Source organism: Miscanthus floridulus, unplaced genomic scaffold (assembly GCF_019320115.1).
Source record: "Miscanthus floridulus cultivar M001 unplaced genomic scaffold, ASM1932011v1 fs_857_2_3, whole genome shotgun sequence".
NCBI lineage: Eukaryota > Viridiplantae > Streptophyta > Magnoliopsida > Poales > Poaceae > Miscanthus > Miscanthus floridulus.
Window position 1 is genome coordinate 18,628 of NW_027097357.1, and position 15,045 is coordinate 33,672.

Here is a 15,045-nt window from a genome sequence, read left to right on the forward strand (position 1 = left end):
TCATCGTTGACTTCAAACACTGACATGCAGCAGGGACCAAAACAAGCCTGCGCATGCGACTCACCTGCAACAAGGGTTAACAAACCCTGAGTACAAAGGTACTCAACAAGACTAACCCGACGTAACGGGGTGTAAGACTTTAGAGATGCAGGGATATGGGGCAAGGTAAGGATGTAGCAAGATTCAAAAGTTCTTTGCCAAAAGCTTACTATCCTTCATTCTATTTTCAAGTTTGCCACTAAGTTCTTTTAGTTCATTAGCTCAACTAAATATACATTTCCCATATTCCATTCCTTCTCATTCCATTCTTTTTCTCATATTTTAGTAATTCACCAGTACTACATTGCTTCTGTAATGAATTGAGTCTCCATATCCGCGGAGCACCGGCAATTCGAATTGATTCAAGTCCCAGCTGGGGATTCCTTATCACACGACATATGTAGAACTAAATCTTGCATATATCAACCTCGCTACCGGATCCTCCTATACTAAGCCGTCTCCACGCCACCCGAGAGCACAGCACACCTCAAATCCGGCCACATTCCAGCCACGAGGGTACACGCTACTCCCGCCATCTCTCCACTCCCAGTGCGCGGGCATTCGTCTTAGTATCGGATTAGCCGAAGTTGGCTTACCGGGGTATGTGACCAGTACTACAAAGTGTCTCGTTCAGAAGATCCACAATGAGTGGCCTTTAAGCGACATAGTCGGCAACATTACCCAACATTCAAGATAAGTTACCCGACTAGTCTCTAGTTCATTCTACCTTCTCTCTTTCTTTGGCCAGTATGCCATCTTTGATTGTATCAAAACTTTTGCTTTGAAAGCCTATCATAAAGCATACTAAGCATTCTACGCCTTTGTAAATAAAAACAGCTTCAAGGATGGTAAACAAGTAACAAGGTAGGCAATGCATCAAGTAGGTAATATTTGAATTGATCAACTTAATGCAATAAGTAACATAGGTGATAAACTTTTCAAAGTAACAAGGTAATGGCTTAATGCATAAACCGGGGCTTGCCTTCGTTGACGATCTCAGGTTCCGGGTCAGTACCACAATTATCAAATCCCGTGACAACCGGGGATTCTTCCAGAACTTGCTCAACTAGAATCGTTTCGTTCTCGGGTTCTACACGAAATGATAACATATGCTTTAACCTGATGATAATGTAAACATGATGCTTTCACGGCACATGAAATGTAAAAACACCCGCAAACGATTTGATTTCGCGGTACAGTTGCAAGCCAACAAAACCAACCTGCAACACTATTATTAAGAACCACATATGTAACAGAACCGACCAAATCATAAGAACGTAAGTACAAAAACAATCACCGAAGCGATCAAATTCCTGTACTTAAGCTCCCATAATCCCGGTAGTCCGGAAATCACGAAGGATTTCAACCAACCCTCGACATACAAACCAAGATCGTAATGATTCAACACAACACATCATCCGTTACAACATTTCATAAGTAGCATTCGGATTACATCCATCAGAGTTCAAATAAATATTACAAACCAAGTTTGAGTGTGCGGAAGCAACATAGTTTAGTACGAAACATCATAGTTTTCAAATACATTGCCAAGATCAGAGTCATGTCCCACAAAAGCATTATCAGGTACGAGAACTAGTAGAGGCCGTGCCCAACGGTCTAGTCTTCATCCCCAGCAGGGAGAAGGCAGTACTTGCAGCAACCAAAGTAGAACTGGTCATCTGCAACAGGTGGGAAATAAACCCTGAGTACGAGAAGGTACTCAGCTAGACTTACCCGACAAAAATCAGAATAAAAGACACCAAGGATCATGCAAGGCTTTTCAGGTGGGCTAGCTTGACACAGTTGCATAAAAGAGCTTAAGATTATAGTAACCAATTTAAACTTAGCATCAAGCTTATCATTATTTACCTGTCCGCTAGATTAGCACCTGTACTAGAGCACTCACTTATTAGGAGCAAACAATATTAACCATAGCAGGTATAATAAGGCTGTCATCATCATATCATCATTTCCGAACCATTAAGTTATTAAGTGTATCTACATTGGAGATAAGCCCGTCAAGTTCTCACTAACCGGGAGAGACGGCGATTCGAATCGAATTACAACTCAGCTGAGGGGGTATTCCTAACTCTCACCCTGGCATACTTAGCAAGGGTAGCCGTGGGTCACCTTTGGAACATCTCAGGAACCAAATTCGCGGGTTCGATCAGCGCCAGCACTCTCAGGGATTACCCTTCTGCCAGGACGACCAGGACTTTTAAATCACCTGCCCTTGGACTCACGCCTACGGCTCCCTTCCGAGGCGCACTTTATACTTATCGACTCCCGGCCTGAGGTGAGCTACTCGGCTTCGTGGTCGGTCTCCAGACCCGGCCAACTAAGAGAGAGGCATGCGTTCAACATGAACAGGAAAGGCTCCAAGATCCAGTCCTTAATCGACACAGACGGAGTCACTGCAAACCGGCAAGCCTCCATCCGGTCTTCAATTCAAATTAAGATTGGTTCTTTTCCACGATAGCAAATATAGCCAACCGTGCCACATGTATCATCCTATATCTCGCAGGTGACAGGAAATCACCCGACTTCTACCGCGTTTAAGCAGGGCTAAGCACTACTCGAGCCTGAGCTATATAGGATTCAGGGTAACAATATCTGGACAAGGAATGGTAACCAATGCAGCAAGTGTTTGCATCCAACACCTAAACTTAATGCAACAATATATGTAATAATAATACTGTAACTGCAGTTCGGAAAATAGGAGGCTTAATATGCTCCGGGGCTTGCCTTTCACAAAGTTGCAAGGACGGTGGTCAGGGCACTCAACGGCGACCTCGTCTGGCACTTCTCCTGAAGGCTGCTCCTCCTGAACTTCCGGTGTCGGCTGCTGCTGCTCGTTCAGTTCCTCGAATTCCAGCAGGGTCACTCCTTCCGGTACACCTATTGCATGCCGATGCACAAGATAAATATTATGGATGCATAAGGAATGACATGATGCTCATAATGAATGAATCGTAGTAAGTGTTTACGAAAGCATTACTGGACACTCGTTTACCGAGTAAGACTAGCCCTATTCAAATCACTTTAAGCATATTTCTAACTTAACTGAAAGAACAAGATTAACTTACCTAACTTGCATAACCTAAGATAAAGATGCTCATCTTCAGTTAAGGGCCTAACACCTAGGAACAGTACCATGAACTTAGAATAGTAAAGACATACTTAAAATAACAGTTAAAGCTTCATATGCAACAAGTAGTAACTTAATTCTATCGTAACCAGAGTTCTATAACTCCAAATGACTTGCAAGAGGACATTCTGGAAAGCTTATGAAATTCCCTACAATTAATTTGTAAACATCCAAGCATGATTCTGAAGTTGACCAACTCCAATTCCAGTAGACCTAGAATCTGTCCCGCAATGACAGGGTTACTAACTTAATTATTTAATGATTGTGCAAAAGCCTAATTTGACCAAACCAAGTTTACCAACTTGTTTTTCATACCTAAGAAACATCAGAAAGTATAGTGCTAACTTCTAAATAAATTATTTACTATCCTTTTCCAATTTATTTAGTTAATTAGGTGATTTAAGCAAGATATGGTACAACTGTTCAGAAAAATCTACAAAAATTACAGTAGCTATCTCATGCTTCACATAGACTACCATAAAAATTTCAAAGCCATTGAGTAAGTATAACAGTCTACACAAAAATGATAAGGCATACTAGCTTAAAATGGCATAATTAAGAAATCCTAATGAAAAGTGTCAAGCAACAGATTTCCCATTTTTCCTAGCATCCTTCTAGCATAAGAATAGCACCCATAAAATTTCACCTTCACTGGATCTATAGAAAAATTATGAAAATTCACACAAGATCCACCTATTAATAAAAGGAAATTCTATAACTTAAAAACTACACATGCACTAGCTCTGAAATTTTTACCAGAGCTTCTAATAAACCAAAATAGAGGACCCACAAAATTTCATAATTTTTGGACCACAGAAACTCAAGATAAAATTCAAACAAGTTTGCATGCTTCTAAAAACACATTTCAAACTCCTATTTAATTCATCAAAAATTTCTGAAACATGTGCTCATATAATATTTTTGTTAAATACTAGACATGACCAGGAACTCAACAAAATTAGAACCATAGCATTTGGATCTATATACTAGGAGCTACATATTTTTCAAGATGTACATCAATCTGTGAAATAAATAAATAAAACAAAATCGGAAAAACACTCAGCCACAGCTGGGCCAGCCCACGCAACGGCGGCCCGCGAGCGCACAGTCGCGGCCCAAGACACGGCGCGGCCCGAGCTGGACTCCCGCCTCAGCCGCGACGGCTGACAGCCGGGTCCCGCGTGACAGCGAGACAGGCAGGGGAGCGGAGGACGGCGACGGCGTATTTCGCCACCGGTGGCTCTTCCGGCGAAACCATCTACTCGACGACGTTCGCCATGAACATGTGCATCTATTGGTGACCTCAATCGGTGCTATGGTGGTGGCTAGAGGGGTCGGCGACTGACACGGCGGCGCACGGTCACGGCACGGCCGGCTCCGGTGACTCGACGACGACACAGCCCCTATCGATGACCCCACAAGCATCAGTGGTGCTCCTATGACCTAGCGCGTGGCCGAGGAAGGAATGGGAGCGGCGCGAGGGCAGCTGGCCGCGTGGAGCGCCAACTCCGGCGAGCTCCCGCCATGGCCGCGGTGGGGGAAAAACGGCAATGCGCTCTTACCGAGGCTCAACCGACCCGGCTCAAAGGTGGAGGAGGTGGAGGAGGTCACGGCGAGGCTGCAGGCGGACGGGGCAACGCGTTTTCGCGGTGGTTTGCTCGTACGGCAGTGGCGATGCTTGGTCGGCAATGGCGGACGGCCGAGCTCGCGCGTCGCTGCGTGCTGGGGGAGGAGAGAAATGGGGAGGCGAGTGCGTTCGGCAGGCGCGAGTGGCTTCAAGGCCTGGCTGCGACGCCAGGAGGCGCACGGCGCGTGGCCAGCGCGGTCAGCCGGCCGTCGACGCGCGGCGCACACGCGTCCGGCGCTTTCTGAACCCGGTCGGCCACGGCGACTGACCGTTTTCTGAAACAAACGCGATTCAGTGTTCCCTTCTAAGCCTGACAGCGATACTTTGACAAGGATTATTTCCTGATCTGTAGTGATCTAGGCTAGAACGTAGTTAACAAAGTTGTTCATCTATCCATGAACTACAACTCTTTCCACTAACGCTCAAGCTGGTGTGGCCCGGTTAGGGAGATACACGGCTCCAAACATGGGTACACGAAACTGTACTGCACGTTAGGACTTAGAAAAATTTGCTGAGTATGAATCAGCATGTACTTCTGACATGTGGGCCAAGTTTGAGCATGTTCTAAGCATTTTCATGAGTTGACCACAAAACAACTTTTGTCCCTTACCAAATTAGCTACAAGTTTGCTTTAGGTTGCTCCAACATGCATAGACTCTAAGTTACTCTTTTTAAACAGTCAAACAGTGAGACTTCTAGGGTCAATTCTAGTCAAACTTTCACTTGAGGGCATTTTGGTCATTTTGCTCTACATGAACAATGTCCCAACAAGTAACCTAAGTGTAGTTAAGGTGTATTAGACCATAATCAACCACTTTACAAACTTGTTATACCACTTCTAATGATCACATGGAATAAAACAATTAAAACAAACAATTCAATCATATGTTGCAATGAAATGTTTCATATGTTTCATGGCTTGGTTGTTATTCTACACTTGTCATAATTCTACCATGTTGCCATGTTTCAAGGTATGAGAAATTTATGTTGCATTCATATGTTGCACTACTATCATTCATAAGCACTCCAATACGAAACAAACAGAATGTGCGAATGTTGCATGTGTATGTTTCAGTGACAATGGAAATGATGACATAGATGATACACATGCTTATGAAATGAAATGCAATTAGTGGAAGCCAAACACCTAGGGTGTTACAACACATGTGACTTGACCTAATGGATCTTGGAACCCTACTAGTCACAAAACATGACCAAAACAAGATCCAACACTAATCAAACACTTAGGGTTTGCTTTTATCTATTTTTGAATTAATTTGGAATTAAGCCCAAAAATAAACTTGTTCCAATTGACCTGAAAATTTTATGTAAGCTTTCTTATGACAAATTAGTGTACCAAAACAAATTTCATAATTTTTGGAATTATACAGTGACCTACAAAAATCATGGAAATTGCATTTTTCAATTAATGGACTGAATATTTGAACATTCAAAATTTATCCAAATTTCAAATTTCAAATTTTTAAATCATACTAGAACATGTACAGAAGCTACACAAAAATTTTCAGAATTTTTGGATGTGTAAATAAATTCCTACAAAATTGCAAAATTGCTGCACTATTCAAAATCAGAAAATAACCAAAGCTCACTGTTCTTCTTCCTCAGCTTCACTGACAGCCTGGGCCCGCTGTCAGCGACACAACGAAATCACGGCGGCGCTGCCCTCACCGGCCGGCCGCAAAATGCGCCGTTGGTGATGTTCTGGCGAAACCGATAGCACCAAAGTGATCTACTCTATCCTACGAACTCATTTTCAACCACAGAACGGCAGCAGGCGCACCGGAGGGAGGTCCACGTCGGCCATGGCGGCTTGGACACGACGGCGATCGACGTAGCTATAGCTACGGTGCAGTAGAGTCTAAATAAGAGCAAGCATCGCGTTCAGTGTCTCACCACGATCACGTCTGTGGGCTTGTTGAAGGCGGAGATGCACCGAATCGTCGGGACCACGTGAGACCGAAGATGGCGGAGCTCCGGCCGGACTCGGGGAAGACGACGTCGTGCGGCGGCACTGGACTTCCAGGAGCGACACGATCAGGCTTGGGATGAGCAGGAAGACGAGGCGGAGCTACTGGCGGACGCTACTGACTCAGGACGCTACGACGGCGACGAATTACGCGAGTGCGGGCAGGACACCGGCGGCGAGCAGTCGACGGAAAACTCCGAATTGACGACGGCGTGCTCCTATTTATAGCAAGAAGGAGGGCGTGCGGTGTTGACAACACACGGGCGAACTTGCCATGGAGGTTTGGGCGTGTCACAGCGCGTGAAAGCGGTGAAAACCGATCGGCGGTGAACTCCGCGTGGCGCCGGCGGCAAGCAGTGAGGTGTAGGTCGATTTTTTTGAAAAATTTACAAAACTGCCATTGCGTCCATTTCTCAAATTACTCTCAAATTTTCTAAAGAAGTTGAAAATCTCCAAAAATGAAAGTTGCTCAACTTTTCAAGTACTACAACTTTGATTTAAGAAACATTTTCAAATTCTACCTCCATTTTGAATTTCACATTTGGGGTACATTTAAAGATTTGAATCATTTCAAAATTACTCCAAATTTTGTATGTAAACTTGAAAAACTTTGAATACCAAAGTTGATCCTTATAAAATAATCTCCAACTTTGCTTTTTGCCTCAACCCCAAATTCCTCATGGATTTTGAATTAGTTAAAAGGGGCAAAAAGGACTTTTATAATTTGAATGTGAATTCAAATTTGATTTGTCTTCCTTTTACTTAGATTTTGATTTTTGACCAGTAACATGGCCCATTAGGGTTATTTGAGTCAAAGGACATATGACCTCACATGATCACATGAAATTTAACCCCTGTGGTCATGATCTGTATTTAGGGTTTTTGAAACACATCACATGAAATAACAACATTATGAAATAAACCTTATTTAGTGAATGCATTCAAAACTTTATACTATATGAATGCTTTGCAATGCACATGATGACATGTCAAATTTTAGTATTAGGTCAAACACCAGAGGTGTTACAACCCTTCCCCCTTAAAGAAATCTCGTCCCGAGATTTAAAACTTAAGGCTAAGTAATGGAAAAGGAAATGTGTCAAGCTAACACATTACAACTTTATTCAAAAGGCTAGCGAGGGGGTTTTCCATTCTGTTAATAACAAGACAAGTTACAATATAGACAAGGTATTGCAATTAGATAGAAGCGAAGAAGTCAGGAAAGTTCTCTTCTAAGTAATCCTCAGACTCCCAAGTAGCTTCATCTTCCGTGTGTTGATTCCATTGTACTTTGTAGAACTTGATTGTACGTCTACGAGTGACTCGATCTTTCTGATCTAAGACTCTAATGGGGTACTCGGCATAAGTCAAATCAGGTTCTAGTTCTACATTACCAAAGTCGATTTCTTGGTCAGGTACTTGAAGACACTTCTTTAACTGAGATACATGAAAGATATCATGCACCGCTGACATGTGATCTGGTAGTTTGACGCGATAGGCGACTGGTCCACATCGTTGTTGGATCTAAAAAGGACCGACATAACGGGGCGCCAACTTTCCCCGAATCCCAAAACGATGAACTCCTTTCATCGGTGATACCTTGAGGTAGACATAATCTCCCACTTTGAATTCTAGCGGTCGTCTCCTCTTATCAGCATAGCTTTTCTGTCTGGATTGAGCTACCTTCATATTGGCTTGTATGAGTTTAACTTTCTCTTCAGCTTCCTTGACCACATCCGGTCCAAAGAACCAACGTTCTCCAGCTTCTGACCAATTTAAAGGTGTTTGGCACCTACGGCCATACAGTGCTTCGAACGGTGCCATTTTAATGCTCTCTTGATGGCTGTTGTTATATGAGAATTCAGCTAAGGGAAGGCATTCATCCCATTTAGCACCAAAAGAAAGAACACATGCTCTCAACATATCTTCAAGAATTTGATTTACTCTTTTAGTCTGTCCGTCTGTTTGCGGATGATTAAAGGAACGAACTCCCCTTTTTATCGGGTAGGAAGGAATTTCACCATATGATAGTAAACAAAACAGAGAGGTAGTAGTGTCCCCTAGTGGAGCCCCCGAGCGCCCTAGGCCAAAAAGTGTTCAGGTCGGGGTGCTTTTATAGGAGCATACACTAAGTAAACAATGGTAAGACTAAAACTTAGGGGAAGAAAAACGACATAGCTGTTCCAAGCGTTCAGAGAGAATGTCGTCGTTGTTGTCCTTTAGTCGGAAGGCATCCAGTCGGATCACTTCAACCTTCAGCCATTTGGATCCTTGCCTGTTATGCCCCATTTTCGCTAGCTGCTTCTTTGCCTTTTTCGTCCTTTGGCCTACCGGCCTACTGTAGAAGGCGCTTGAGGAGCTGGCAGTCCTTATAGAGGTGTTTGACAGGGTAGTCGTGATTGGTGCATGGGCTCTCCATGAGCTCGTGGAAATGGCCCAGAGGGTCCTGCTAGGGTTGCATGCCCACGTGATCAGACATGGCGACCAATGCGGTGTTGGCCAGTCGGTGGTGATCCTTTCTGTTCTTTTTTCCCCTCTACGTGGAGGGGCCCTCGTCCTGATCCTGGCGCTTGGCCTTACCTTTGACCCGGCCTCCGTTGGAGCGTGGTGGGAGCAGCGCTTGCTGGAGGTGTTGGACAATGGTTCATGGTCCCAGGCTATCAGGGCTGAGACTCTGGACGCTGCTACGTGTGTCTCGGTTCGGTCCGAGCCGCGCATATACAGGCGATCGGTGCAGAGCGGTCGTCAAGTCAAGACGAGGAGCCAATGCAACCTCATGTGCCATGCTCGACGGTTGTAGTGGTGATCGGGTGGCACGACCCATCTGCTACGTCCCCATTCCCCTGGTGGGGAGCAAGGCCGTGAGTCGGCTTCGCGATACGGAGCTCTCCGATTGTTGAACGACGGCAGTCTCCACTAGTATCTGGAGGTTCCGGTGGATCGCCTATTCATGAGGGTCATTCAGCTCGAACAGGCCACGCAGAAGCATTGCCATAGCGGCGATGTTCTGATTGGCCCGAGCAAACTGTGGGGGATCGTTCCCCCTATCCATGGTGTTGTGCTGGACCCGATGGGCGTGACCCCAGGCGCCGCTCATCGGTCTACGCGCACGGGGCGCAGTGTGGTGCGCCGAGCGCGTTGGCGCAGTCGGTGGCTGGTGCAGCCACTGTTGTCGTGGCTCCTCGCCATGCTTGCATGAGAGCTCAGGGGCCTCCACATGAGGATCCGGAGGGGCGTGAGTCTGCAAGGACTGCGTTACTGCCAGTGGCTATCCCAGAGCGTCCGCCACAACACACTCCCGGGACGGACGGTGGCTTGGCGCCATGTTGCCGATGCTGGAGCTGTCACTCTCAACATCGTCATCCATGAGATTGAGAAAATAGGTAGGGGCGTAGCTCGCCCTACCCACGAATTTGGATGTGAGAGGGGGCGATGTCAGCATCCTTCGGAGCCCCCGAGCGTATGCGTCTATGAGAGACGTGAGGCCGTAGGCGAACCGGTGGTATGGCGATCGTGTCATGGACAACGGGGTCCCTCCAGGTAATTGGCGGAAGATGTATAATAGTAAGTAAATAACAATATGTATATTACTAACAGAGGGGTTTGAGCAGAGAGTTTGCTCGGAATGAAGCGTGGATGCCATATCCTCAAAGTCGTGCGTCCCGGAGTCGATGCAGGGGTCCCCTCTGACGGGTGCTAGAATGAGTGCCTCCTCACGGAAGTGTACTACACCGAGCCGGTCGATGATGAAGTCCAGGCTTTCGACGAGGAAGGCCTAGGATGGCTCGAAGACGGGTGGAACCCGCATCCCAACAGGTGGGAGCACGGGAAACTCCAGTGAGCTGAAGTGAATCGAATCGGCAGAGCCCGCCACGACGAGGGTGGCAAAAAAGTGGGCCATCCGATGAATAAAAAGTGTTGAACGTACAACGTGTTCCCCACGGACGACGCCAACTGTCGGTGCAGAAAGTGACCAACAAGTAAATATTTGTAGTTTTGCCGTACGTTGTGGTCGGAGGTGGCCTAGCACCCAATGACACAGGGTTTATAGTGGTTCAGGCAACATACTCTACGTCCAGTTTGAGTCGGTCTGTGACTTTATTCACGAGCCTAGGTGCTCAAAATTTGTAGTGGGGTTACAAATGAGAAGAAGAAAGATGGGGTGCACGAGAGGTCCGGTCAGCTCCGGTCAGAAGGGCTGAGAGCGACAGGAGTTCCTCTATGAGCTAAGTGTTCAAGCGTGTGCTTGAGGTCCGAACCTGACGGTTCTATGGTTGTGAGCAAGTGAACTTGATTGATCTAATGAATCTGGAATGACTTGTATGAACTTGAATAAACTTGGGTGTCTTGGGAGAGAGCGCATCCCCTTTTATAGATGAAGGGGATGGCCCTACAAGTGAGAGGGAGAGAGTTCGTATGCTTCTAAGTCTTGTTGCCCACGCCGGCGGGTACAAGAGGATGGTAGGTGCCCACAACACTGTTGGATGTCGGTTGTATGTGGGAGGTTACGTCGTCTTGTTTTGGGTATGGTAGATGTCGGCACCTGCATATACTGTTGATGCCGAGAGGAATGTGAGGAGTTTCACCATGTTCACTTGGTACGGTAAATTCCGGCGCCCGCAACATTGTCGATGCCCAGAGGCATGTGGGGGGCCTTACCGTATGGGACTTTAACGGCGCCCACAATACTGTAGAGGAAAATGTCGGCGCCTACAATATTGTTTGTGTTAGGGCTGTTACATGTAGGTGACAGGGTACGGTCCTGTGTATCATGGTTTGACTTGAGCGCCTTGCCTTGCTTTCTCCGTTCGTTCCCTAGTCCCTTCTAGGTGGGCGTCCCCGGTCGGTTGGTCCCAGTCAGCTCTGGTTGCGCCAGTCGGAGAAGAGCAATGAGCAGGGTCTTTGCATATCCCGGTCGAAGACGTGGGGTCATAGTCGAAGGTAGTGCTTTGCCAGGCCTTCCAGTCAGAGAGACCGTCTAGAGGCGGCTGGAGACCGAAGTGAGCGTTATGGTCGGAGAGGTGGGCTGGAGTCGACAAGCGGACGATGTTCCTCCTCGGCCTGACCTTCCGGTTGGTGACTGGACCGCCCTTCTGGCCTGTTGTTTTAGATACTTGGGCCAGCCCATGAGTTACGCGCTATCTGCTTGGGCCGAGCCTTTGCTGGGAAGCTGGTCCGCGAGAGACCCCGGGCTTATGAACCTAGCAGGAGCCCCCGAGCCCCAGGGCGATTCGGGCAGAATTGTCTGGGGGATTTTTGCCTCGACGACGGGTGCGCGCGAGCGCACCTGCGGATGTAGCCCCTGAGCCCCCGGGCGGTTCGGGAAGAACCGTCTAGGGGGTGTTTGTTAACGGGCATGTGTGTGTTTTCTTCAGTCGATACGGAGTTTTGTTTAACCAAGGCGTCGTTGTGTAGCCGAGGTGCTTTAGTTTTTTAGGGATCGGTTGAGAGCGAGCTTGCAGATCCTGGCATCGATGCGTGTTGTGGGATCGGGTGAGGTAGTTAGTTTGATTAGTTTGGGATCGGGCGAGCCAGAGCTCGTAGATTTGAATGGGGCGAGTTCGGGTTCGCAGACCCGGGTCTTTTGGAGCGCAGTCGGAGCGTAGCTAGATGGGGTGAGTTTGGGGTCACCGACCAAGGTGTTTTGGAGCGCAGTCGGAGCATAGCCGGATAGGGCGAGTTCGGGGTCATAGACCTAGGTGTTTGGAGTGTAGTCGGAGCGTTGATGTATGGGGCGAGTTCAGGGTCACAGACCCAGGCGTTTTGTGTCTTGAGCCCCCGAGCCCTGTTGGGCTTTAGTAGGGGTCGATGTGAGTTGTGTACATTACCCCGTCCTCGGTTCCTCACAACCGGAGGGGCTAAGTTTTGTCGCTTGTCCCGATCGCTCGGGCTCAAGTGATGCACTCGATGAGTTCGCTAATGGGTATGATCGAGTGGAATCCGGGTCCATCATTCGTGATGGGATTGGCATAGCCCTCTTGTGACATTCCACTGCTCCTTTACCTGTAACCCGGCAGATGCCTGGGTCGTTCCAGAGACCGACCCAGGTGGCCTAATGGCCTCCCCTCGATGGAGATTCTGTGGGCTTGGCAAGAGGTTTAGGATCAAACGAGAAGGTTGAGTGACCCTGTCTGCCAGACTGGGCGAGGGCCGCATGGGGCTCATTTGCGTTTTTCTCCCCTGGCTCTATTATTGCTCATGTCGAATGAGGCAACTACCGCTTCGTGACACAACACAGAGCGTTGCGATGCATTTCGCTGCACGTGTGATGGTTAGTTCTCATGCCCATGGGCGGTTCAGGGCCTGAATCGTTCAGGAGGCACGGGCGTATGGAATGAATGCGCGTATGGATGTATGAAATGATTATAAAGAAATAGACGGGGTTTGGTAGTGTTACCTTGACGACCCAAGTGATGGGGTTTGAAGAGCTCTAGTCGAAAATGTCCGACTGGCACCCGCGCTCGTCGTTCGTGACGGAGTCAGCATGGTCTACATGGGGCGTCCCTTCTCTCCCTACCTGTCTCTCGGTGTGTTTTTCTAAACCGTTCGATCGACTTAGAAAGCCGATGGTCTCTCCCGGTGGAGATCCTATTTTGGGTTCTTCCAAGTTCCGCCTGGGGAAGCGGAGGGCCGCCTACGTGCGGTGGCGCTTTGGTTCTCGTGCCCGGCGTGCGGTAGTGGCTGGCGTGCGGTAGTGGTGGGGCCATTCCTAGGCCTTGTCCTGTCTGATCAAGAGCCGTTCCATTGGACAGGGCATGTCTCATCGGTCAGCGCGCGTCTCATCTGCATTAAATGGGAAAGAGAGAGGGTTTTTTTATTCCGCCATTTTGCCTTTCCCGATTGGCGCGCCCTCCCCTAACTATTGTACCCTTTTCCTCAAGTAGGAGGAGGGAGAAGGTTTTTGCTCTGTTCTTTTGCCTATTCCTCATCTGCCGCGTCCTTTTCTCTTCCTTCTCGCTGAGAGTGTTCTTGAGAGCCACGATGGTTTCTAGGAAAGAAAGGGGAGAGAGCGAGGGAGAAAAAAGAAACTCACAAATCCTTTTGCGATCTCGGAGCAAAATGTCAGACTAGAGGTCATCCACCATGAGGGAGTCGGTGTTGAAGGCCTTCGTCGCGAAGGGGTTCCTGCCGCTGAAGGAGGTGGCACACAGGAGGGCTCTCGGGAGGGAGGAGTTCCCGCAACCTCGGCCTGACGACGTGGTGTCCTTTCTCACCTTCCATGAGCACAGGTCAGGATACCCCACGCACTGGTTCCTATGCGGGCTCCTCAATGAGTGGGGTCTAGAGCTATAGCACCTTAATCCGACGTGGGTGCTGCACATCGTCGTGGAGACCCTTGAGTTGGAGCGGAGCGCTTGGCGTCGGAGCGGAACGCCCTAGAGTTGGCGTGGAAAGCCCTGGAGTCATAGCGGAAAGCCCTAGAGTCAGAGCGGAAGGCCCGGTCGGAGGCAGACCGGGAAGTGCTCGCGCTTTGGGGTCGGGTGATGGCGACGGAGGTGGCGAGCGCCCGGCTACGCGAGCAGGTGGCCCCGTAGATAGAGGAATTCTCCACCCTCGAGAACTTCCGCGTCGGTACTTACCTTTTTCTATTTTTCGTCGTGTTGGTTTTTTCTTCAACCTATTTCTGAGCTTGTCGCCCTTCTTTCAGAGCTGGGTGGAAGGGTGAAGACGCTGGAGCGGGACCTAGAGACAATCAAGGCGACTTTCAGTCAGAATGCAGAGGAGCTGGCCAAGTCACGTGAAGAGTGATGTGCTCTCGAGGGGGAACTTGACTAGATCCGCAACGTTGCCTAGCTCGTCGTCTCAGAGGTCTTCAGGTCGGCGCCAAGTACTAGCGCTCCCGCCATCCAGCTGGCGGAGGTCCCGGATGCGGTCCGGGATCTTATCACGAGCGGGTTGTTCTATGGAGCGTCGGAGGTGTTGACTTCGGTGGCGACACATCATCCGAACCTGGACTTCGCTACTATCTACAGTGGGTATGCTGATGGCTTGAGCACGAAGGACATCAAATCGGTCAGGGAGAGCTTGCTGTTGCACGTAAGGTCGGTGACAGAGCAAGTCTCTGCTCAGTGGGTGATGGACGTCTGCCGTGAAGACATGGCCAGAAGCATGCGTGGGGAGGACATTGCCCAGCTTGTGGATGGCTCGGAGCCTGGGTCAGAGGTGGACATCGCCCTAGCTTTGACCGAGTGGAATGTCGTGCCGCCAGGGAGTGAGTAGCCCACACCTTCGCCGGTCGCACCG

The 15,045-nt window shown here is 48.4% G+C and overlaps 1 long non-coding RNA gene across 1 annotated transcript; it reads right to left on the reverse strand.

The window, feature by feature from the left end:
* Window positions 1-1,463: 1,463 nt before the first annotated feature.
* LOC136533331 (uncharacterized) lies at window positions 1,464-3,186 on the reverse strand. Its single transcript, XR_010778441.1, has 3 exons — window positions 3,126-3,186; window positions 2,785-2,937; window positions 1,464-1,718 (listed from the first exon to the last, which is right to left on the reverse strand). It is a non-coding gene; the product is annotated as an uncharacterized lncRNA (long non-coding RNA).
* Between the last annotated feature and the right edge of the window lie 11,859 nt (window positions 3,187-15,045).